Source organism: Panthera tigris, chromosome B2, assembly GCF_018350195.1.
Source record: "Panthera tigris isolate Pti1 chromosome B2, P.tigris_Pti1_mat1.1, whole genome shotgun sequence".
Classification (NCBI taxonomy): Eukaryota; Metazoa; Chordata; class Mammalia; order Carnivora; family Felidae; genus Panthera; species Panthera tigris.
Genome location: NC_056664.1, coordinates 7,296,457 through 7,311,800, shown reverse-complemented (window position 1 = coordinate 7,311,800; position 15,344 = coordinate 7,296,457). Strand labels below are relative to the sequence as shown.

Here is a 15,344-nt window from a genome sequence, read left to right as displayed (position 1 = left end):
CACTGTTTTCCAGAGCGGCTGCACCAGTTTGCATTCCCACCAACAGTGCAAGAGGGTTCCCGTTCCTCCACATCCTCTCCAGCATCTATAGTCTCCTGATGTGTTCATTTTAGCCACTCTGTCTGGTGTGAGGTGGTATCTGAGTGTGGTTTAGATTTGTATTTCCCTGATGAGGAGCGACGTTGAGCATCTTTTCATGTGCCTGTTGGCCATCTGGATGTCTTCTTTAGAGAAGTGTCTATTCATGTTTTCTGCCCATTTCTTCACTGGATTATTTGGTTTTTGGGTGTGGAGTTTGGTAAGTTCTTTATAGATTTTGGATACTAGCCCTTTGTCCGATATGTCATTTGCAAGAGAGAGAGAGAGAGAGAGAGAGAGAGAGACAGAGCACAATTGGGGGAGGGACAGAGAGAGAGGGAAACACAGAATCTGAAGCAAGCTCCGGGCTCCGAGCTGTCAACACAAAGCCCAACATGGGGCTCAAACCCATGAACCATGGGATCATGATGTGAGCCCAAGTTGGACACCCAACTGACTCAGCCACCCAGGCACCCCTGGAATATATATATTTTAGAATAATGTCTTAAAAACTGTAGATAATTATCATGTTGAAATGATCATATGTTGAAATCTGCATGTTTTGAAAAAGTTACATAATCTATAACACTACTGTGAAAATGATTATAAACAACTTTTCATTTTGTCTTGAATGTCATGTTAAGATTTCTAGTAATTCTTTATCGTCTCCTAATCTTCCTGAAGTCCAGTTTTCCCTGAAAGATTGCTTTGAAATCACAATATTGCTTGGGTATTTACTTTACAAAAATTTCTTTTAATGTTTGTTTATTTTTGAGAGAGACACAGAGCATGAGTGGGCAGAGAGAGATGGAGGGGGACACAGAATCTGAAGCAGGCTCCAGGCTCTGAGCTGTCAGCGCAGAGCCCGATGCAGGGCTCAAACTCAGGAGCCATGAGGTCATGACCTGAGCCAAAGTCAGATGCTTAACTGACTGAGCCACCCAGGTGCCCCTACTTGGGTGTTTACTTTTGCATATGCAGTGCCACGAAGAGACAGATCATTGCTGCTGTGTAACTATGATTGTTTATGTTAATAAAAGAAAGAGGAGAAATGAATCTGTCGGCAAGCAGGTGGCGTGTGGAAGGTGAGGCTGGTTTATGTTTGTCGGTAGTTAGTTAATCTGTGAAGTTTAATCCCCGGTCCAGGTGGTGTTGGGAAATACAAGTGCAAATGTTAGCCCTGGCTTTGGTGAGCTTCTCTCTACTGATCTATATAAAGACCTGGTGAGTGGTTAGCAATTTACAAAGGTTGCAGGTTGCCTGAAACCAGCGACAAAGGGGGATGGAGGAACTTCCCTTCCTTCCTTCCTCAGACCTTGGTTTTTCAGGCATCTCTAAAAAGATGAGAATAACTGAAGACGTAGAAACACATCTATTGATGGTTAGTGGTAGGGAGTGGGCATTTAAGTTTGTTTTGAATTTTAGTGAGTAAACGATATTTGGTGTGTGTTTCCTGGCAGTTACAGGCTCCCAACTGGTGCTGTTCCGCCTTGGAAGGAGATTTGGGGACAGAGAGACTCTCTGGAATCCAGCAAATCTGGCTTTCTTGTTGGTCAAAGTTTGAAAAACAGTAGCCGTGGAGAACTTCACTTTCCAGTACAACTTGAGTATTACTGGAATGTGGTTTGTTTTTTTGGTTTTGTTTTTTCCTGTTCCCTGCATCCATTTTGTAACTTTCCATGGACGTTTCCATGATCCCCAAATTAATTAATTTTCCAAAGTAATTTGCAGCTGTGATGTAGCATTTGCAGTGTCTACTGTGTAATAGTAATAGGGACCATCTTTGAAGGTTCATTTGTCATTTGAGAGTAAGGAATATTCAACCCAACTGTGACACTCCTCTTTGTTCACTCATAAAACAGGCTTGTCTGGTTGCATGAGCTCAGAGGTGTCTTCGATTTCTCTTCGACTCGCTTGAAATAATTTCGTAGGTAGTGACTTCAAAAGGAGGCATCTGGAAATACAGTGATGTTTCAAATGACTCATGAATATAGAAGAAAATTTTCTGTTGTAGGTGAGTTGAAAGATGAAGCCAGTTTTGAGTATTAGCAATGAAATACTGACCATTTGAGATACTCTAGGAGATTCTCTAAGACCAAATAGCTTTATAATATTTGTTTATTTTACTAATTTGTGTATTTTGCATTTTTAGAACTGAAAGGAATTTTCTTTTTATTTATTTTTTTTTAATTTTTTTTAACGTTTATTTTTGAGACAAAGAGAGACAGAGCATGAACGGGGGCGGGTCAGAGAGAGGGAGACACAGAATCTGAAACAGGCTTCAGGCTCTGAGCTGTCGGCACAGAGCCCAATGCAGGGCTCGAACTCATGGACCGCGAGATCATGACCTGAGCCAAAGTCGGCCACTTAACCGACTGAGCCACCCAGGCGCCCCAGGAATTTTCTTGAGGAAGAAAACACTGAAAGTGACATTTTCACCAAGCTCTCAAGAATTTGTTTGTTTTCAAATAAATAAAAACGGTGTGTGTGATGCTCTTTACCTAGACTCTTGGTATTTTTCACTAGTTCTCAAAAAAGTGAAACATTTTTAGTGAAGCAAGGTAGAAATTCGAAGTTATGAATCCCAGTTGCCTAAAAGAAACTCCTGCCTATGTATCTCTTCCTGCAGATTCTTGACAATCTTCATTTTGTTTGGTGGAAAAAATTATTTTTCTCAGGCCAATAATCAAAAAAGTGCTACCTGCAATTGACAGCTTTGTTTTTGTTTTTTGTTTTTAATTTTTTTTAACGTTTATTTATTATTTAGAGACAGAGAGACACAGAATGTGAGCAGGGGAGGGGCAGAGAGAGGGGGAAACACATAATCTGAAGCAGGCTCCAGGCTCTGAGCTGTCAGCTCAGAGCCCAGAGCAGGGCTCAAACTCACAAACTGCCAGATCATGACCTGAGCTGAAGTCGGACGCTTAACCGACTAGGCCCCCCAGGCCCCCCTGACAGCTTTGTTTTTGAAACAGGTCTGGCACATGTGGAAATGAAGAGGCAGAAGAACAAGGTGGGTGGCTGTGTGAGCTGACAGGGAAAGGGTCATTGGGGCAATAAAGTTACTCATTTCTCATCTTCTTTGATGACAGCCACCATAGACGACTTTTCTCAGTATGGCCTTGCACGGATACAAATGTGGAGCTTTCAGGCTACTGCATCAGGTGCAGCTCCTTACTGCTTAATCCCCTCCCTAGAATCACAAGGTCTGGGGCACCTGGGTGGCTCAGTCGGTTGAGTGTCCAACTTTGGCTGAGGTCATGATCTCGTGATTCATGAGTTCGAGCCCTGCTTTGGGCTCTGTGCTGACAGCTCAGAGCCTAGAGCCTGCTTCAGATTCTGTGTCTCCCTCTCTCTGCCCCTGCCCTGCTTGCGCTCTGTGTCTGTCTCTCTTTCTCAAAAATAAACCTAAAAAAAAAAAAAGAAGAAGGTGTGAAATGCTTGGGTTGGAGTGGCAAGAAAAGTCACCACTCGATTCCTGATCATTCTTTAGATCCTGATTAGACAGCATACTCTCTGCCTTTGCTCTGTGTCTTGTGGGTTACAAATTTATTTTGAACCCACGGCAGATGCTTTATCTGTAAGTCATCCATTACTGCCTAAATGCTTTTGGGAGGCAGATCGGATTGGGCCCTTTATGAAATCCCAGCCAGTGCTTTCACTCAACACTAATTGTCAGCTTACATTTAATTGCAAGTGGAGACCGTGCCTCCCACTTTCCTAAACTGTTCTGTTCCATCTTATTTGGTAAAAAGCAAAACAAATTTGGGATACCTGAGGCCAGCCTTTGGGTGACAGTGAGAAAAATAGCATGTTGTGGCCAAGATCATCTTATAGTAAAGACATTTTGGCCATCATTCATCTGTAATACGTTAATTAATCTATCATGTTTAAATATGTATCATAAACAATTTTGATACAACAGTGCTGTATTACTCCATGGGATACAGATGGGTAGAAAGCATGGTTTCTACTGTAACAGGCTCTGTAGTCTTGAGAAAACAAGATATATGACAAGAAAAAGCTTTACAGGGTGTCTTCCTACTGGTCACAGATGGTTTTAGATTTGGAAGAAGCTGCTTTAGGACCCTTTCAAACCAAGGTCTTCTGCAGTGTCTTTCCTGCAACAGTGATACACATGAACATCCACATAAGTGACCCCCCTGCCCCCCTCCCCACTTAATTAACTCTCCAGCTGTTGGGATGCCCTCTGTTCTCCCCTAAAACCTGTGTACTGGTGCCTCCTGTTTGCTGAGCAGTCACTCAACGGGGCCCTCTGCAGGCCGTCACCCCTCCCTGCAGGTGAGCTAATGCTCACAAGAGATAGTGTTGTTTGTCCTCATACTGGTTAGTGACCATGGTACTTGCTGTTATAATTATATAATGAAATGCTTTGTAAATAAAAGACATGGGAGTGTGATAAGAGAGGTGTTTCAATAAAAAGAAAAGTGGAATACTTTGGTAAGACCCTTGAGTCTAAAAACATTACTATCGGATTAGGAATAATCTATCAAATGTAAACAATTAAAACAATTAAATCTTAGGACTCCATACTCGGATTTCTTTTCTAGTATCTTTATGTGATTTTACATTAGAGAAATCTAGAAACTAAAGTGTAAGAGATCTGGCTTTTGGGAGAAGAGGGAGTATGTTGGAAACTCCACTCAAGGTAGAGGCCATGGCCGTATGTGAAGAGAAGCATTTATTTCCTCTTTGCTGCTTAGGATTGTTGCGTTTGAAGGGCTTTTCCATTCACAAAGAAACCATTGGTGCTGATCACTTCGGTTGAGAGGGATTCTGACACTGACTTGTCGCTTCTTCTAAGAGGATCCTAATGTACATTTACACGGGTAAGGTTCTGATAACTTCTCCAGAAAAGAAACTCAGGTTTCTTTGACTCAGTGTTTGATAAACTTTTTGGAATTGATAACTCTTTTCAGATTTCAGTTTTGGGGAATTAAGATTCTAACGTAAAATTTAAGTCCTCTACTATTCTGTACTAATTGTGAGATAACAGCAGTGTTAAAAATTTTGCTATGTCCTGTGGAGAAGAAAAAAAAATGAATCAGTCCTAATCTTAATTCTTGAGTTTATTATCTAATGTGGAAAAAACACATAATCAATTATAATATACTGAGGTTGGTACAAAGCGATAAAAAGATAAAAAAAATATTAATTTTATATGTAAAGAACTTGGGGTACAAGGAGGTTTAAACATCTTCCCCAGAGTTGGCCAGTGCAGCATGGACAAAAAACCTGATACATCTGACTCGGTATCTAATTTAATAGCTTCATACTCACATAATACTTCATACTAAGCCTGGTAAATAAAAAGTGAGCTTTCATAGTTTTCAGCTAAATTAGTTATTTTTAACTTTATATTGAATTATAAAAATAATTTGGTCACTCAGATTCCCAAATTTGTTTTCTAGAATATGGAATAATAACATATATGATGTATATGCCCCCTCCCCTTTCTTATGGTTCATTTTAAGTACTTTATTATTTTTAGTGTTATTTTTCTATAAACCAGTCATACTCACTGCCTACCGCTCAGCTGTATAGGGATAGAAGCCCCCCCCCCCCCCGCCCCGATCCTGGAGAGAGAGCTGGTTTGTTGGGGTCTCACTAAAATACGTAGAATGCCATGCATGACTAAGACTCATCTTCCATGTGAAAATATCAGCAAATGGTTGGTTTTTATTGAAAAACATATATATATATATATATATATATATATACACACACATATATATACATATATGTGTGTGTGTGTGTGTGTATATATATATATATATATATATATATATATATATTTATTTATTTTTCTGGAAAACATTTTAATAGTTTGTTTCAGTTTACTTGATTAAAAGACCAAAGAAGAGAGTACATTCTTTTTTAAACCCCTGTCTATGCTTTATTTAGAGAATATGCTTTATTGAAATGGTATCCTTAGACAATAAACATAATGGTTATTTTGTTGAAATGGTTAACCTTGGACAATGAATGTATATCATATCAGCATATGAGTTTTCTCCTTTTCTTTACCATGGTAAAAGTTCCTTACTAGAGGGGCCTCTGGGTGGCTCAGTCAGTTAAGCACCTGACTCGTGATTTCTGCTCAAGTCATGATCCCGCGGTTTGTGAGTTTGAGCCCTGCATTGGGCTCCATGCTGACAGCGTGGAGCTTCCTTTGGGCCCTCTGTCTCCCCTTCTCTCTGCCCCTCCCCTGCTTGCTCTCTCTCAAAATAAATGAACATTGAAAAAACTTAAAGGGATGCCTGGGTGGCTCAGTCAGTTGAGCGTCTGACTTCGGCTCAGGTCATGATCTCTCAACTCGTGAGTTTGAGGGCCACATCGGGCTCTGTGCTGACAGCTCAGAGCCTGGAGCCTGCTTCAGATTCTGTGTCTTCCACTCTCTCTCCTCCCCTCCCATGCTTGCACACTCTCAAAAATGAATCAACATTAAAAAAATATTTTTAATTAAAAATCCTTATTAGAGACAACAGAAGAATGATTTAAGAAAATAAAGAAAAAATCTAAAACCTCATTGGCAGCAAATACTAAGGCCACTCTTTCTTTCTTTTTTTTTTTTCATAATATAATTTATTCTCAAATTGGTAACATACGGTGTGTAAAGTGTGCTCTTGGATTTCAGGGTAGATTCCCGTAGCTCATCGCTTTCATACAACACTCAGTGCTCATCCCAACAAGTACCCTCCTCAGTGCCCATCACCCACTTCCCCCTCTCCCCCATGCCCCCATCAACCCTCAGATTGTTCTTTGTATTTAAGAGTCTCTTACGGTTTGCTAAGGCTACTATTTCTTTGTAAAACTCAATACAGATGTTTAAGAGGTAAGCAGATAATAACATACATTTAAAATCCATGTTTTCATTTTCTAGAACTGCAAGATACAAAGTCCCCTTACAGCTTTGAAATGACACACTTGAACGTTCCGTTTCCTAACTTTACCTTTTGGCCTTTGTTTCTCTTCATCTGACAATACTTCTTTATTTTGCAGATCTGTTTGGTTCTACAATATAATCCCAGGGCCTTAAGCATATCTCCTTACTTCCTAGAAGTGAAATATGACAAATGCCTGAATAACTGAGTAGTTTTAGAGTTAGCAGATGTCAAAACACGGATGTGAGTGTGTCAGCTTGTCCCAACAGCATGTGAAAGTCGAATGCTCCTCACGGTCCATTCTCCCTGGAGCATTGCGTCTGTGGTTGGGGCGTAGGAAATCTTGTGGGGTCAGATTGTGAAGGACCCGTGTGACATGTTAATGAATTTAGATCATGTTCTTAAGGAATGATGAACTTTGAAGGAGATGTGGAATGAGAGAAATTTCTAGGAAGAACACGAAAGCAAAATGTATTTTTCCTAATATATCTGATAGGTAAGCACAATCAACATATTAGTGATAGAGTGAATTTTTTGGTTGTGAAGCCATTATTTTGAGCTACCATTACATTAGGTGGCACGACTGGGTCAGCCAAGAAGAAGGGAAAAACAAAACTGTGTATAGGTATTTTTGTAATTTGATTGTTCATTTGACGGTGAAGCAGCTACTTTATGTGGTGCGTTTGTAGGAGAATTTCACTGAAACAGACCTCTATGCCCTTAAATAATCCTCCTCTTTACAAAGATTTCCATTGCTTTCTCTGCATGAGAGCCCAAGGGAAGATTGAGGACATTGAAAAAAGGCAGTTTTTTTTTTTAAGTTTCTTTATTTAGTTAGAGAGAGAGAGAGAGAGAGAGAGAGAGTGTGTGTGTGTGTGTGTGTGTGTGTGAGCGAGCAGGGTAGGGACAGAGAGAGAGAGAGAGAGAGGGAGAGAGAGAATCCCAAGCAGGTTCTGTGCTAACAGCACAGATCCTGATGCAGGGCTTGGTCTCAGGAACTGTGAGATCATGACCTGAGCTGAAATCAAGAGTTGGACGAGCTGAGCCACCCAGGTGTCCCAGAAATGGCAGGTTTAACATAGACTCTTAAGTGGGTTTAAAACATAAAACAATTGCTGAAAAGGCAAACCCAGGAGAGAACAGGAGGCTGCCTGCAGGGCAAGCATGGAGGGTCGTGGAGGCTGGACTAAGGAAGTCACGAAAGGGAGATGTGATGTGTAGAAGTTCCAAAGATATTTTGGTGGAATTGGCACACTTGGATGATTGTAAGGGAGAGGCAGGGAAAAGAAATGAGTCCTGTTTGTGATTTGGGCAATGCTTGCTTGGCCAGGGTTAAACAACCCAGGAGTATACTTGTGACTTTTGTAATGTATTTGGGTATTTATTAGCATTTATTGGATTGGTTAGCCTAGTATTATTATGTTAAACTTTTAATATATGTAGTATTCTATAAGAGATGTGCTTACCCAATAGATGTGTTCAGATCCATGGAATAAGTTGATATAGTACATCTCTACCAAAGAATGTGATCATGAATCTAATTCTTTCTTACAAAGGCATATACCTACTCCTCACTGTCAGAAATGCTTGTCTGAAGGGCATTGAAGACATATACATGTATAGATAGTTGGTTGTGAATGATATAAAAAATGAAGTCAGTAAATATCCATTATATTTTCTACCAGAAATATGACATTCACTGTAAATTGGACAATGCTATTATACATTATTATTGAAATGAAATGAAACATGTGAAATGAATGAGTTATATTTTATAAGGTACAACCACTTTGTGGGCAATGTATTTGTAACAGTGTTTGTTATGCGTTTCCTGATGTGAGGGAAATATAAATGGTGATGTAGTGTTCTAAGGTGATTTAGATTTTGGAAGGATAAATGAAATGGAATTTTTGATTGAGATGACTACATTAAATTGTTTGGTTTTACATTTGATTGTGCTTTATGTATAGACTTCATAATAGGGTTTCAAATACATAAAAGGGAATTTATTCCATAAGCTGGAGTTAGAAATTCATTTTAAATATTTAATGATTTAATTAAGTTTTATTAGTGTGATGCTTTTTGCTTTGCCGATGAAAAATTGACAAGGGCCTCATCTGGGTTTTTCCCCCCTTTTTGGGTAGTATCTTGGTTAGATTTGTTTGTTCTGTTCTGTATCTTTATAAACAGTGATAAATACTCATTTCTCAAAATAAACGCTTTTTCTAAACATCTGAAATTGCCAAGAGAAAAATAGTAAACAATTGTGAAGCATTAAAATCAACAGACTTTACTCACTGAATTGCTCTTTGATTCAAAAACTGATTTTTCATACTGTGTCTCTAGAGAAAATTTGGTTTGTTTTACTCCAGTCTTCTCTCTATCCTGATTGTCTTCACCAGGGTGCAGAAACCGTTTCGTGCCCCAACACTCAGGCCAGGTGCACATGGCACTTGCTGTTGGACTAGACTTTGGGGCACTGGATGGGCAGTGGGGCTTGCGCTGGTCAAGCAAACAGTGAGGGAGAGCGAAAAGTGAATCCCCTGAATTACCCCACTATCAACAATGGGTTCAATGGGTTCACTGTGAGGGGTTTGTAGGGAGTGGACGTTCCCCAGATTTATACCTCAGGAATATATTGGTCCTGCCAGTGTGTCGGTTATGGAAATGCTGTAAAAAGTCGAGAGACACTTTGGTCACGTGCATTTCTATGAACTGTCATACTCCTATTTCACTCTTATTAATTGACAAAGTGGGGGGAAAGGAAGAGAGTATACTTGCGATATTTGTCCAAAAGGCAGCAGTTGGCCCAGGGTAGCAAGGAATGTGATTCTCCAGACTTTACTGATAAACCTCATGCCCTTTGCCCGTGTGCTGATCAAGAGTCAACGTTATCTTCAAATGTGCTTCTGAAGGAAAAAGAAAATAAGTTTATTATCTCCAGATAATAGATGTAGGTAATTGGTAATTATCCTCTTTCTTTTTAGATAAACGTATATAATTAACCAAAATGCACCTTTACTTTTGTCAAACTTCTCACGATTCGGGAACACAGGCTATTAAAGGTAGGAAGGTATGCTGAAAACCATCTTGTCTCCTGTTGAAAGTTTGAATGTTATTGCTAGAGAACTGAGTGTCCCCTTATGGTAGTCATTAACCACACATGGTTGTTAACATTTCAGTTTAATTAAAATTAAATAACAGTTTTATTTCTTCAATGGCCACAAGAGAGTTGTGGCTGCCATATTGGACAGGGTAGAAATATTTCCATCATTATAGAAGATTTTACTGTGCTGCCCTGGGTTAGAAAGTATGTGGTTATGGCATCGAAGAAAATATTTTTATACAGATCCTGTTGACGTAGTAATAAACAAACGATACCATTTCAGTTATAAAGAATATTCTTTTTGGCTTTTTAAGATTTTATTGGAATTGCAGTTAGTTAACATACAGTGTTATATTAGTTTCAGGTGGACGGTATAATGATCCAACACTTCCATACATCACCTGGTCCTTGTGACAAGTGCCCTCCTTAATCCCCATCATGTATGTCACCCATGTCCCCACCCACCTCTGGTAACCACCAATTTGATCGCTATTACTTCGGGTCTGTTTCTTGATTTGTCTCCCTCTCTCTTTTTCCCTTTGCTCATTTGTTTCTTAAATGCCACATGTGAGTAAAATCATGTGGTATTTGTCTGTCTTGGACTGACTTCACTTAGCATAATACTTTCTAACTCCACTTCGTTGCAAACGACAAGACTTTATTCTTTTCTAGGGCTGAATGATATTCTATCGCATATGTATACCGTATCTTCCATTCATCCATTCCATATCATTCATTCCATATCTTCCATTCATATTATCCATTCATCAGTTGGCAGACACCTGGGCTGCTTCCATATCTTGGCTCTTGTAAATAACGCACCTACAAACATAGGGGTGCATCTGTCACTTTGAATTAGTGTTTTTGTATCCTTGGGGTAAATACCTACTTGTAGGATTGCTGGATTATAGGGTACTTCTGTTTTTTTCTTTCTGAGGAACTTCCATACTCCTTTCCTACAATGGCTACACCAGTTTGCATTCCTACCAATGGTGCAAGAACGTTCCTTTTCCTCCACATCCTCACCAACACCTGTCGCTTCTTGTGTTGTTGATTTTAGCCATTCTGACAAGTATGAGGTGATCTGTTATTGTAGTTTTGATTTGCATTTCCCTGATCGTGAGTGATGTTGAGTATCTTTTTGCGTGTCTGTTGGTCATCTGTATGTCTTTGGAGAAATGTCTATTCGTTTCTTCTGCCCATTTTTAAATTGAATTATTTGGTTTTGAGTGTGAGTTTTAGAAGTTCTTTATATATTTTGGATACTAACCCTTTATCAGATATGCTATTTGGAAATATCGTCTCTCATTCTGTAGGTTGCCTTTTACTTTTGTTGATTGTTTCCTGCACGGTGCAGAAGCTTTTTATTTTGATGTGGTCCCAATAGTTTATTTTTGCTTTGTTTCCCTTGCTTCAGGGGACCTATCTAGGAAAAAAGTTGTTACAGCCCGTGTCAAAGAGGTTATTGCCTGTGTTCTCTTCTACGACATTTATGGTTTCAGGCCTCACATTTAGGCCTTTCATCCAATTGTGTATACGGTATATGCATGTGATGAGTGTTTCTCGTTCATTTATGTGTTACTGTGGCTGTTCCCAGCTGTCAGGCAGCTTTTCTCTTAGTGATGAAGATCCAGGTTCTTCTTTCTTGGGATTCTGCCACGCTTCAAATCCTTGAAGTGCTGGTCCCAGCTGCTGGAAAGGTTAAGTTGCACTGGCCTCTTCACCACCTTGACCTGCAAGTGATAAAATCGATTTTCCCTCAAAAGCCACTGGCGAGAACTAGTCACGTGGCCCACCTACATGCTAGGCTTTCCAACGGCAACTCTGTCTCGTGGAAGGAAAAGCCACTGGGAAACCACCACAGTTTCTCAGCAACTGAGAAACTCTGCAAAACAAAGATGAATTTTATATGGAAAAGTAACTAATGGGTAAGGGAATAGTTTTGCTCATTGTTAAACTGATTGCATTCCATCATCTTCGGCAGACACATATTATTGTTTTCTGCCCTTTTTCAGGAATTGGCTTTCACATTATAATTTGATTATAATTTCACATTATAGTTTGATAATCTCTGAGAACCAATTAATATCTTTATTTTCATGTTCTTCGACATTTAAACACTTTCTACCTTGCAGATTAAGAACAGTCAAGAAGACCAACCTCATTTTTACTTACTTCATATAAAATATTATAGATCCATGGGAAATTTATGTAAAAATGGTTGTATATTTTTATGTAGGCTTTTTATTTTATAGGTGAAATAGTGATACTCTGTTCCTAGAAGTTTTCTCTTGTGGGTCTGAGTATGATTTAATTTAGAAGACTAGAATGTACATAAAATTAGGATTATGTGTATCACATGTAGTGAAGTACACCTGGAAAGGAGTCTCCTTGTTATGGACAAAGAGTCACTGGCAGAACTCTCATAGAATTATCTCTTGTAAATCATCTTCCAAGTTAAAAGATAAATCCATACTCAGAATCTGCACTTTTAATTTTTTTTAGTTTTTAGTTTTGGGGGCTTTATTTACATTTTATTTTTAAGTCATCTCTACACCCAACATGGGGCTCAAACTCAAAACCCCATGACCAAGAGTCACGTGGTCTGACTGAGCCCACCAAGCGCCACCAAATCTGCACGGTTTTTACATGTTGATACCATAATTGGATATCCAGTGCACATGCAAGCACACTTCTCTTTCTTGACCTTGGCACTTACGAATACCAAAAAAAGATAGTTCAAGGTTACCCTATGCCTAAATTCATTTTGACTGTTTTCTTCTCTTTGGATATCTCTGTCTGTAATCTCTGCTTCTATCTCTAGAGCCATCTAGCTATCTTGTTCGTCCTTCCTTCCTTCCTTCTTCCTTTCTTCCTTTTTCTTTCTTTCGTCCTTCCTTCCTTCCTTCCTTCCTTCCTTCCTCCCTCCCTCCCTCCTCCCTCCCTCCCTTCCTTCCTTCCTTTTTCTTTCTTTCTTTCTTTCTTTCTTTCTTTCTTTCTTTCTTTCTTTCCTTCTTTCTTTCTTTCTTTCTTTCTTTCATCTATCCATCCATCCTATCAATCATATCTACTGGTAATACGTTGTGCAATAGTGTGGGATTGTAAAAATGACCTTGCAAACTGGGGCGCCTGGGTGGCTCAGTTGGTTAAGCGTCTGACTTTGGCTCAGGTCATGATCTCGTGGTTTGTGGGTTCAAACCCCGCATCAGGCTCTGTGCTGACAGCTCGGAGCCTGGAGCCTGCTTTGGATTCTGTGTCTCCCTCTCTCTGTGCCCCTTCCCCACTCACACTCTGCCTCTCTCTCTGTGTCTGTCTCTCTCTCAAAAATAAACAAACATTAAAAAAAATTTTTAATGACCTTGCAAACTGAAAATGCACAAGGCAATTTTAATAATCAAGTGGAAAAATTTGTTTTATCAGCGACCTTTACAATTTTTGCTTAAACATTAAAAACTCTCTTAATTTCAGTCATAAGTATGTAGGGAAATGAAAAAAAAGCAGTAAAACTCTCTTCAGTACTTTATAATTTGAAACAGAAATATCGAGGACTAAAATGCTTTGGCCCTTTAGAAAAACGTGTCAGGAGTAGTTTGAACCGTGCTTGCCACCTTCTCATCGAGTAACTTAAGGAATGAAAATCTTCTCGGCCACGGCAAATTGCTGTACTTCTAAGTTTGGATCACCTCCTGACCTGTCCCCGTTTGTGCTTGCATTGTTATGAAGTATCAGAGCATTCTTTCAATGTGAAATTTATTTTTTTACAGATGTCACCTCCTCGAGGACAACTCGATCCTTTTCATCACGACTAGCCTCTTCATGTTTGTTGGTAAGCTCTCTTGTGCTCCGTTTTTATTGGTTATACGTCCCGAGTCTCTCAAATGGTCATAGTGTCAATGTTCCCGTGGTCAACCACGCGTGGAAGGTTCCGATTTAACTTCCAGTGCTAGCACTTTTCATTTCTCTGGTCTACTTTCATCTTCGTCGGCTGTTTCCCTCCCGATTATCCATTTTGTAAAAAGTTTTGTGGGGCTTTCCCTGGGAGATCAGGGAGCCGTGGAATGACACGCTTTTCTGTCTGTATGTGCGCGGAATAACAGATGTACAGTGACTAATCGCCGATAGACTTCGGTCACTGAATGGGGTGTACGTCTCTTTTTTACATAGAGATTTGTGGGCTCAAGAGCTAGCAGCAAAGTTTACCCTTGAAGCAATTACTCACATCTGATATATTACAGTAACTGAAATTGGAACCCTGTTGTTGAAAGCTGGTGGTATTTCACTAAACCATGATAGCTGAAATTTGTGTATATTGGAATCCTGCGGACAAGGATTGTTTCTGTGTGTGTTTTCCTTTTATGGAATCCTCTCTCTGGTCCTCCGAACATTTCCCCTTCTCGGCTGTTACTACTGCTACAGCCCGTTATAAAATGAACCCCATGAAGCCCTTTATTTATTCTGCTACAATGTGTCTATGACATAAGCTGGGACAGGTTTGGGGGAAATACGCATCATTACTGAGAGAAGTCCATAAAATATTTACCTCTGGCAATTGGATAATGCTTTGAATTAGAGAAGGCTAAAAACATACTGCACAGTGCAGGGAGAGCCATCCACCCAAGTGAATCTGCACCATCTGTATGCATGGATGGGATCGTATTCCAATTTAAGAGTAAAATTCATTACTTGAGATAGTATAACTTGAAGCTAGTTAATTACTGGATTTGAAAAAAGAGCAATGCTGGTATTCACAAATAAATTAGATGTGACTCTGGTGTGTATACAGAGTAAATTACAACAATTTCAAACTATACTTTAATGGATAAGATTTCTCTTGGGTTATCTGTAGTAGAATCTAGATTCGTGGGTTCTAAACTTTAAAACGCATTTGCATCACTGGGGGTCTGCGATTTCGTAGTTTTAACTACTTCCCAGGGAACGCTAACGTAGATGACCAGACATTGAGTATCAAGAATCTAGAACTACGTAGATGTTGCTGTAAACGTTTAGGAAGTCAGTGGCTTTAGCGAATAAAACTGTGCCATATTTAAAATTGCTTTGACTCTTTTCCACTTTCCAAGTGGAAAATACGCACTGTTAAGAACAAACTTTGGACCTTTCCTAGCTTTTAAACTTCTGCCTTGGGTTTGCCTTTCCTTTCAGTACCTTCTGAAAGCTTTCTGTTTCTTTACTCCTACATGATGGCCTTCCATTCATTCACCAGCTCACCAAATCAGGCTTTAGTCTGGATGTGAACT

The 15,344-nt window shown here is 39.5% G+C and overlaps 1 long non-coding RNA gene across 2 annotated transcripts in view; it reads left to right on the top strand.

Annotated features, from left to right (window-relative positions):
* Nucleotides 1-15,344, top strand: part of LOC102970952 — a 154,281-nt gene that overhangs the window by 108,232 nt on the left and 30,705 nt on the right. For both annotated transcript variants that reach the window (XR_006217469.1, XR_001511141.2), the window contains one exon: nucleotides 13,854-13,915. This is a non-coding gene — a long non-coding RNA (uncharacterized LOC102970952). The remainder of the gene's footprint in view (nucleotides 1-13,853; nucleotides 13,916-15,344) is intronic.